The following is a 9,655-nucleotide window of genomic DNA, read 5'->3' on the forward strand; positions in this document are numbered from 1 at the left end:
AACCCTACTCTTGGTAGGGTTTTCAAAAATTGAATGAAACTCTTAAATGTTCCTCTCCACGGAAATCTTTAGTAAAAGGCGAAAGATTTATTCGATTTGAAGAGAAACCAGAGTATGCTAATGGTAGCCGCCGACAATTGCCCCAGGAAACGCCGTTCCACAGACTATCAGGGCGACTAGGTTTACTAAGGTCCTCATAGAAAACCCTTCGAAATAGAACCAAGTTATAATAATAGTTGTAATACTTTACACCGATAAAACACTTGTTGCCACAGAAAGAAACAAGCGGAGAGCCCAGCAGTGAGAGGAATTATGGGTATGCAAATTTTGTCGCAGGTCACGTGACAGGAAAGCCAGCAAGACATTTTCTATGGTCATTTCTGCTCCTTTAATTATCCATGTAACCAGCTGTCTGCAAGGCGGCAACAAAACCGCCCCAAGTAGATAAAGAATTTTTAAAGGGAAGCCCATGAATGAGTGATAGTGAGGAGCGTGCGGTGGGCGTGGTTAAAAGCCACTGAGAGCTCACACCAGGACAAAGAACTTACACACTCGACCTCGAAAGGCTAAGGTCGCGCCGACAGCCGCTGGCGGAAGTGGACTGTATCGGGTCAGTGGCCCTAATATTGTGGGATGGTTAGAAAACGTACGATTTTCATCCAAAAAACAATGACATACTCTTGTACAATTGAGACCCGCACCTCTCGTTCTCAGTAGCAAACGAAATCATTCAAAAAATAATAAATCTGTCTCTCTGGTTTATCATTAGGACTATACAAAGAGAAACTAAAAGTGAAGAAACAAAACAAAAACAACTCAAAAGGTGCGTAGCTCGTTCCTAGAATGCTCCATATTGATTGACACAAGACGATTTGTGATCTTGAGCTGTGAGGCTAATAAAGGTGAATGAATGTTAGCACAGGTTTTTAAAGGGAAAGACAACATTAATATTCATAGATTCGTGGTCACTGTCTTTTGCTGTAATTAGTGGGGTTTTGCCTCCAAGCGGTGCATTATGGGTATGGTGGCTTTGCCAACGCTTCTTTAGGGTGGCCTGCCTGGGGAACGCTGAAAGATTAAAGACTGCAATTCTACTGACATGTGCTGTGGGTTTATCCGACAAAGTCCCAGTAAAATCGCTGCATGTTAAAAATTATAAGGATATTGGGAATCACGAAGGACTTCCATGATCATGGAAAGAACCAAGGCCAGAGTCGAATTCTTTAAGATCTTGCAAATCCAAGGTTACTTGCAATATCCTTATATGTGGGAGCATGCAGCAGGGGCGCCTCATCAATATGGACGCAAGGGGGTCGGCCGATGAAAATAACCTGCTTCACCCTTGATTTATTGTATTGAAGTATTACTGTTTTTACCTGAAAACAAACAATTCTAAACGATCATTTGATTACATATAAAGTTGCAATATTATATAGACAGCTGAAGAGGGCTCCACTGGTTGATTTGCTCAATGCACGTTTTAGGGGGTGGCTTTTCCCTGAAAACAAACAATTCTGTATAATAAGCTGTTTACATGTAAGGTTGCATTAACACATAGATAGCTGACGAGGGCTCCACTGTTTGAGTTGTGCAATGCACAAGTTTCAGGCTGCGGCTCTTTCGCACACTCACCCTTTTACTCCACTGGGCATATTTCTGGGGGTTTGGCGCAGGTTAGCGCAGCTTGCGTCAAAAGGCAGTGAGGCGCCTATCTATGGCATACAGCACATTCCTGTTTGCAGAATGCAGCACACATAGAAAAAGGAAAAACTGAGCAGAAATAATGATATTTCTCCTCGTTGCGCCTCCCCTGGGGAGGCGTAAGGTTTTAGTGAATCCCCAGTTTTGCAGGGTCTTGTAATCTGGGGATGTGTCAAAAGCCATGGGTGTTGCGTGGAATCACTAACCGTAATGCCCATGGAACGCCTCCCTAATGCAGAGTAAGGCAACACTGCGAATTGCGTTGCCTTACCTTACTCCATATCTATGAGGGCATTCAAAGCCAAGCAAAGTGGCATTACGTGGCCTCATAAATATGGGGGCATACTTATGAGAGGCTTGCGCCACAGGTGACTCACTTTTCTTGACAGTTTGGTGGCACAAGCCTCTCAACCATATTGTGAGGCCACGCAAATCCACTTTGCATGGCTTTCCATGGCCTCATTGATATGGAGGAAGAGAAAGCAGCGCAAGTCGCTGTGTGGCCTTACTCTGCACCAGGGCGGCGTTCCATGGACATTGCGGTGGGTTTGCCCACGCAATAGCCATTGATTTTGACGCTCCTCCAGATTTACTTAATCGCATAAACTTATGGCTCCCCAGAGCAGGCGTGAAGAGGAGAAATATTTTCATTTCTCTTCATTTTTTCCTCTTTCAAATGAAAGAGGAAATCACCTCTCAGAATTGTTTTTGTGCAGGAAGGTGGCCTTCCTGCACAAAGACAATCCTGCATGCAATTCAGGCGCCCTTCCACCATGGTGCAAGAGTGCCTGGATTGGCACTAGGCAGCCAATTGTGCATCAGCACAGTGGGAAAGGAAAGGACTGCACCAAATTTCATAAATACGGTGCATTCCTGTCCTTTCACATTGGCGTAGGGTAGCACAGCAAAAAAGACTTGCGGCATTACTCTATGCCAATTCCCCATAAATGTAGACCATGATTTAGAGGTTCGCACCACAGTTGCTTCACAAAATGTGATGCAACGACAGTGAGAGGGGCCCCTACATTAGGTAACGTAGTGCTCTATTCATGGCATTGCATTATGTCAACTTATGAAGTTTAGGTTGGGCTTTTCCATCATACGCCCTTTTGCCAGGTCAGAAGCAAAGACAAAAGAAAAGGTACAGCTCCTCACGTACTAACCTCGCTTCTGGTTAAGCCAAAGCTCGTGAAGCTGGCACTCTCACTCCGATTTCTGGAAGTTTGAAACTGTGGGCCCTTGAGGTACAGAGCAAAGATGCCTTTTCCGATCAACTTCAGTTAAGTTATATTTTCAACTCTCATGTGTATGCATGAATGAGTGCTGTATTTGTATGTCTGTCTGCATGCATGCACAAATGTGAATCTGTGTATGGGAATGAATATTTGCATGCATGAGAACTCTTCAATCCCTGCAAATATTATTCGTTTTTTTCCAATTCCAAATTAAGAAGTGACTGGCAGCTGGTACAGCAAAGAAAGCCTGTGAATCAAGATACAAAATTAAATATGTTAAACAGAGTAAATGTACCTCCATAATATGCAATGCACAGGATTAAATTGGTATCAGAATGGTGGAAGCATGCTCGCTTCATATAAATTATTTTCAGCAGAAGCACAGTGTTGTCCTGTGTCCCTACAGCTTTCAGACTCAAATCTGTGCAGAATCCACTTGTTGTCTCACGACAGAGCCCTTATCAAGGACACCCAGGCCCACCTACAAATTTGGTAAAGAAATATACTTTGCATTCCTATTCTCAACCCTGGGAAAACGCATCAACAATAATAATAATATCATGCATTAACAATATATAATATCGTGTTTTATATATCATCCGCTACTGCGTTTTTCATGTTTCCTAGTGCCTCAAATAACCAGCTTGCTCTTACACCTTACCATGGTTCACAATTTATTGGCCATGATGAATGCCAGAGGCTGCTTTTGGATTGACACACACATATCAAGAACCAACCTTAAACTCAATAAGATATCATTAACCAATGTTAATGAAATGTACTAATCAATAATTATTACTTATGAAATATTGCATATATGTTAGACCAATGCAGTAATATGCCATATTGAGAGTTATGAAGTATGTTCTAGCTTTATTAATTGTAGGCCTTAACGTAGTGAGTGTCTTGGCCTATTTTGCCAGGCTTCGTGTAAAAGCTGTATTTCTTAGTGTTTAGTAAAATTGCTGACCAAGAGAATTAAACTGGTAAAAGTCTATTGTATTGTTTAAATGTGCATATAACGGAAGCTTTTCGTGAGAACAGACTGCTAGGAGATGATGTTCTTGCTAATGCAACATTTTAGTTTTTTTGTGTGTGAGACTGACTTTCGAAGGACAAGAACAATGGAATTCTGACTTGAGTAGAAGCTGCAACAATATTGTTACCCCACAAGCCGGATGATGAGGACATTGCAAGAGGAACCAATCAATAATATGAGAATGGAGAAATATTAGAATTCATAGATATGGTATAGTACTTTTATTGGAGAAAGTGTGAACATACGATTAACTGACCAATAGGGAACTAGGGGATAGTTTAAGTGACTTTAATATAACAACGCTAATTCTGGGAGAGACATTCATTTCGACATTTTTAGAGAAGACAGATTATTCTGCCATTTGGGTCATTCCGACATTCTGGCTCCTTGGGCTCATATTTTCCTGACTGAGAGCCTGATGCCTTGCTGATCGACTGATGTCCTGAGGACGAAGAATGATTCTGCTTTGATGACCCATACCGAGCATAGGTATACATCGAAATGTGATTATTATGCATATTTGCTTTTTCTTTCTACGTACCAACTGCGCTGTTTTGATAGAACCATAGTTAGATGATTTTCCAAATTTACGGTACTAAATTGTTTAGCATGAAGCCAAACATGCCGATGCTAATCTGATGTTAGTTAAGGATTCTCACTAATTGAATTATGATAACAGGGACTAATGCTTGGTGACCTTCTCTGCTGAACTTCATGTACTTCATTACGTTGACGCAGCTGACTTTGCTATTGATTTGCACCGTAGCTTTAGAATGTGTTGTAGTTCAAGCTTTGATTAGATTGCATTTCTTCTGCCACTTTGGACAACCAGTGTTGTTTCTGTATGTGTTTCGTTTGATGTTGAGATTAATCTACATGACCTTAGCATTATTAATATAGGGAAATAAACATTCTAAACTTTTACTAAAGGTGTAGTTATTCATGACTGAAAGGTCATGGTGCGTGACAATTACTGACTCCAATGATTATTGATTTTATTGATTACTAGTGATTGTCGATTATTGTGTATTGATTATTGATTATATACTGGAGCTATGGTAAGAACTTCTTAATTGCGAGTCAAAAGGTTCATCGACCTATTCGCGTCCCCTTGTAAGTTTACTTATTAAGGTCAGGCGCGCTAACAGTGGTACCGGCACATGTCTGGGTACTGTTGGGATGGTTGCAATGATATTGTGCGCTGTAAGATGCAGCACACGTGTGTTTGGGCAATGAGGCAGGGCAGTTGCAAGGTGTTACTGCAAGGGACACCAGCATGACGTAACCCCAGGTATGGTATTGACTGACTTCCTAGTCTCTGATGTCTTGGTCGTGTTGGTAGAGTTAATTTAACTATATGCGAGGGATGTTGTTAGGAGACAACCAGAGGCACAGTCATTAGACATGCCATCCATCCCATGTACTGCATATGTACATGTAGGTATTTAGCCCTGGTGATTGACATATGTCCAGGTTATGTATGTGTTGTGGTGCATGGCACTACTAAGGCGTAGGTACATTTATAGCTTACGTCAGCATGGTGCTACTTGCTTCATGTGCAATGTGTCCCTCTGCGCTCCTATGACATGCATTGAGTGTGTCCTATGTGGCTCCCCCTTCTTGCACTTAACAATTTAACATTAATTTCCCCATATCCGACTTACCCTGCATTTGTGGTGTTTCCTGGTAGTCTGCCCTGTCCTGCGATTCCAATGACCAGTTCCTCCGGGATGACTTCTGCAACCATCTCCTCCATCTCGTCCAGGTCCTCTTGTGGTGCTGGACTACCACCTCCAGTTTGCAGTGCTGCCTTCCTGTGCGATGCCATTTTTGTCTTTCTCCTTCGCTTGCAGTCCTGCGAGCGTTTCTTGCACTCAGTTACGGTTCTCCTCACCTCTGTCACACTGTTAATCTTGTCTACTATCTGCTGCCAGATTGCCTCTCTCCTTCCAATTGCCAATTTTGAGGTGACGAAGAGTTGATGTTGATGCTCCGTCACCTCTCTCATCAGTATTTCATACTCCTCCGCACTGAAACAACACTTTCTCTTTTTCTTCTTCCTCCCCTGGGTTGTTTGTCCTTCTGGCTGGTTCCTGGTTAATTTAGGTCACCCTGGGGTCTCTCCTGGCTTTCTGGCTCCATTTTGCCTCTCCTTTGCACTGTTTTGTGCATTGGTGTCTAAAGTTGACGCTATCGCTGTAAAAAATGGTGCATTTCCATTTTGCAACATGTTTATGTGTCTTAAAACAGGTTAGAGTCATTTTTCTGATGTTAACATAATTTTGCATTACCACAAGGCGCAATGGTTAACTTCACAAATGTTGACTCTAACCTATTATTAGCACCACCCACCGTCATAATATAAATATGAACCCCAGGTGGCGTTAAAATATGGTGCTATCCAGCACTAGCCTTTTTGACGCAGAACTGCGTTTGCACAGTTTTGCGTCAAAAAGTATAAATCTGGCACTAAGTCATAAGTCACGTGACATGAAAGGCTGCACCACAATAGTTTCCCTGCTCAAGTCATAATGTCGGCTCCTTTAACTCTGCACATTTTGAATGGTGCCTCACATGGGCTTTTGTGAGGACTAGTGGCACCCAAGAAGAGGACTTTTATATGCCTACGTCAAAGCATGCTTGCTGGCTCATTGCTATTCTTTCTGAGACAATGAATGAACCAGTGTGTCTTGTACTTGAAGCCTATAAGGCTGCATCAGCTGCTGTAACAAATCAAGTATTGACAAAGAGGAACGAGTTAGAGCTATTGGTATTGTAAATTCTTAACTGGACTTTTCTTGACACATCAATTGAAAATGAAAATTAAAACAGATGTATAAGCGAGCCAATTCAAAGCGCCACAGCCCCCATGAGCATGAGCACGAGGGAGAGACACAAAAGGAAAAAGATGTTTGCTCGCAGTCAAACGTATCGGCAAACGTGCAATTATACATATAACAGTGTTGGTGTCCAAGGCAGTAACAAAACCGCCCCACGGAGGGACAAACGAAAAGCATTTACCAATGATAACAAAGGATTTTTGAAAGGCAAGCTCATTAACGAGTAATAGTGATGGGCGTGCGGTGGGCGTGGTTAAAAGCCCACAGATAGATTACAACAGGTCAAAGCACTTGTGCGCTCGACCTAATGAATAAGTTAGGCACGTCCAGCGCTAGGTTCATCATATCACTTTTTTCCAAAAGCATTGATGAAGCCAATAGGTCTCACCGTTGCAAGACCTATTGGCTTTGTCAATCTTTTTTGCCATGTTGTACGGCTGTGCGGCTGCTGTACAGCATGGTTCATAATAAAATAAAATAAAAAAGCGCTGTGATGGAGTAAGTGTTGACTGCGCCATAGTACCTTTTTTTTTACTTTCAGCAATATTGCATAGCAGCCACGCTGCTGTACATGGCTCTTGCATAAGTACTACCTACTGGTTTTGCTATTGCTTGTGGGTTTTAGGCAAGGGTTGATTAAGTGATTTTCCCAGGATCACAGGAGGTCAATTATGCTAGATTCAGGCCCATATTTATACTTTTTGACGCAAACCAGCGCCAGCAAAAATCATGCCTCAAACCGACTTGCGCCATTTTTTGAAGCACAACCCTCATTGAAATGACTCCTGTCTTAGCAAAGACAGGAGTCATGCCCCCTTGCCCAATGGCCATGCCCAGGGGACTTCTGTCCCCTGAGCATGGTCGTTGGGCACAGTGGCATGTAGGGGGTCCCAAATTAGGCCCCCCAATGCCACTATAAAACATTTTTTAAATACTTACCTCAACTTACCTGTACTTACCTGGGATGGGTCCCCCCATCCATGGGTGTCCTCCAGGGGTGGGCGAGGGTGGCAGGGGGTGTCCCTGAGGGCAGGCGGGGGAGGGCACCTCTGGACTCCTTTGGAGCCCACAGGTCCCTTAACACCTGCCCTGACCCAGGCGTTAAAAAACGGCGCACATCAGGCTGTGCGCCATTTTTTAAGGCCCACCCCCTCCTGTGCGTCAAAATGACGCTGGAGTATAAATAAGGCTCACAGGCCATAAAGTCATTTTTGGGGCGGGAACGCCTACCTTGCATGTCATTAATGCAAGGCAGTTTCAAGCATCCAAGAAATGACGCACACGGTCCGCAGGGTCGGGCGTCAGAGTTTAAATATGGGGCAAGGTTTGCACCGAATGTGCGTCAAGATAATTCAGCGCAAACAGAGTATAAATATGCCCCTCAATCTTTATTCATCAGTTTCAAAGTCGTGGCATGATCTAAATAAATATACATACATTTGACACACACACATATATGTTTATAATATATATTTTAACAGACCTTTACAATTAAGTCAAAGAAGATATTTGAATGATATTTCAATAATCAATGAGAAAAAATAAAGAGCTGATCCAGAAATAAAACACAAATTGGACAGTTAAATGTTTTATTTCTTAACTGACTTTCCCTTATCTGTTTTCATAGAAAGTTGAAAAAAGAATTTCTATCACACAATACTTTTTTCTAACTGTATAAGGGTAACCCTACACTTGGTAGGGTTTTTAAAAATTGAATGAAACTCTTAAATGTTCCTCTCCACGGAAATCTTTAGTAAAAGGCGAAAGATTTATTCGATTTGAAGAGAAACCAGAGTATGCTAATGGAAGCCGCCGACTATTGCGCCGGGAAACGCCGTTCCACAGACTATCAGGGCGACTAGGTTTACTAAGGTCATCATAGAAAACCCTTCGAAATAGAACCAAGTTATAATAATAGTTGTAATACTTTACACCGATAAAACACTTGTTGCCACAGAAAGAAACAAGCGGAGAGCCCAGCAGTGAGAGGAATTATGGGTATGCAAATTTAGTCGCAGGTCACGTGACAGGAAAGCCAGCAAGACATTTTCTATGGTCATTTCTGCTCCTTTAATTATCCATGTAACCAGCTGTCTGCAAGGCGGCAACAAAACCGCCCCAAGTAGATAAAGAATTTTTAAAGGGAAGCCCATGAATGAGTGATAGTGAGGAGCGTGCGGTGGGCGTGGTTAAAAGCCACTGAGAGCTCACACCAGGACAAAGAACTTACACACTCGACCTCGAAAGGCTAAGGTAGCGCCGACAGCCGCTGGCGGAAGTGGACTGTATCGGGTCAGTGGCCCTAATATTGTGGGATGGTTAGAAAACGTACGATTTTCATCCAAAAAACAATGACATACTCTTGTACAATTGAGTCCCGCACCTCTCGTTCTCAGTAGCAAACGAAATCATTCAAAAAATAATAAATCTGTCTCTCTGGTTTATCATTAGTACTATACAAAGAGAAACTAAAAGTGAAGAAACAAAACAAAAACAACTCAAAAGGTGCGTAGCTCGTTCCTAGAATGCTCCATATTGATTGACACGAGACGATTTGGGCGACGATTTGTGATCTTGAGCTGTGAGGCTAATAAAGGTGAATGAATGTTAGCACAGGTTTTTAAAGGGAAAGACAAAATGAGGGCCATATTTATACTTTTTGCCGCAAAACTGCGCTAACGCAGTTTTGCGTCAAAAAAATTAGCGCCGGCTAACGCCATTCTGAAGAGCCATGCGGGCGCCGTATTTATTCAATGACGTTAGCCGCCGGCGCTGCCTGGTGTGCGTGAAAAAAACCGACGTACACCAGGCAGCGCCGGCGTAGGGGGATATGGAGCTTG

At 42.7% G+C, this 9,655-nt stretch overlaps 2 non-coding genes across 2 annotated transcripts; both read right to left on the reverse strand.

The window, feature by feature from the left end:
* Nucleotides 1-116, reverse strand: LOC138286875 (U5 spliceosomal RNA). The gene has a single exon (XR_011202142.1). It is a non-coding gene; the product is annotated as a U5 spliceosomal RNA (small nuclear RNA).
* An 8,381-nt stretch (nt 117-8,497) lies between these two features.
* Nucleotides 8,498-8,613, reverse strand: LOC138286892 (U5 spliceosomal RNA). Its single transcript, XR_011202159.1, has one exon. It is a non-coding gene; the product is annotated as a U5 spliceosomal RNA (small nuclear RNA).
* Between the last annotated feature and the right edge of the window lie 1,042 nt (nt 8,614-9,655).

Source organism: Pleurodeles waltl, chromosome 3_2, assembly GCF_031143425.1.
Source record: "Pleurodeles waltl isolate 20211129_DDA chromosome 3_2, aPleWal1.hap1.20221129, whole genome shotgun sequence".
Classification (NCBI taxonomy): Eukaryota; Metazoa; Chordata; class Amphibia; order Caudata; family Salamandridae; genus Pleurodeles; species Pleurodeles waltl.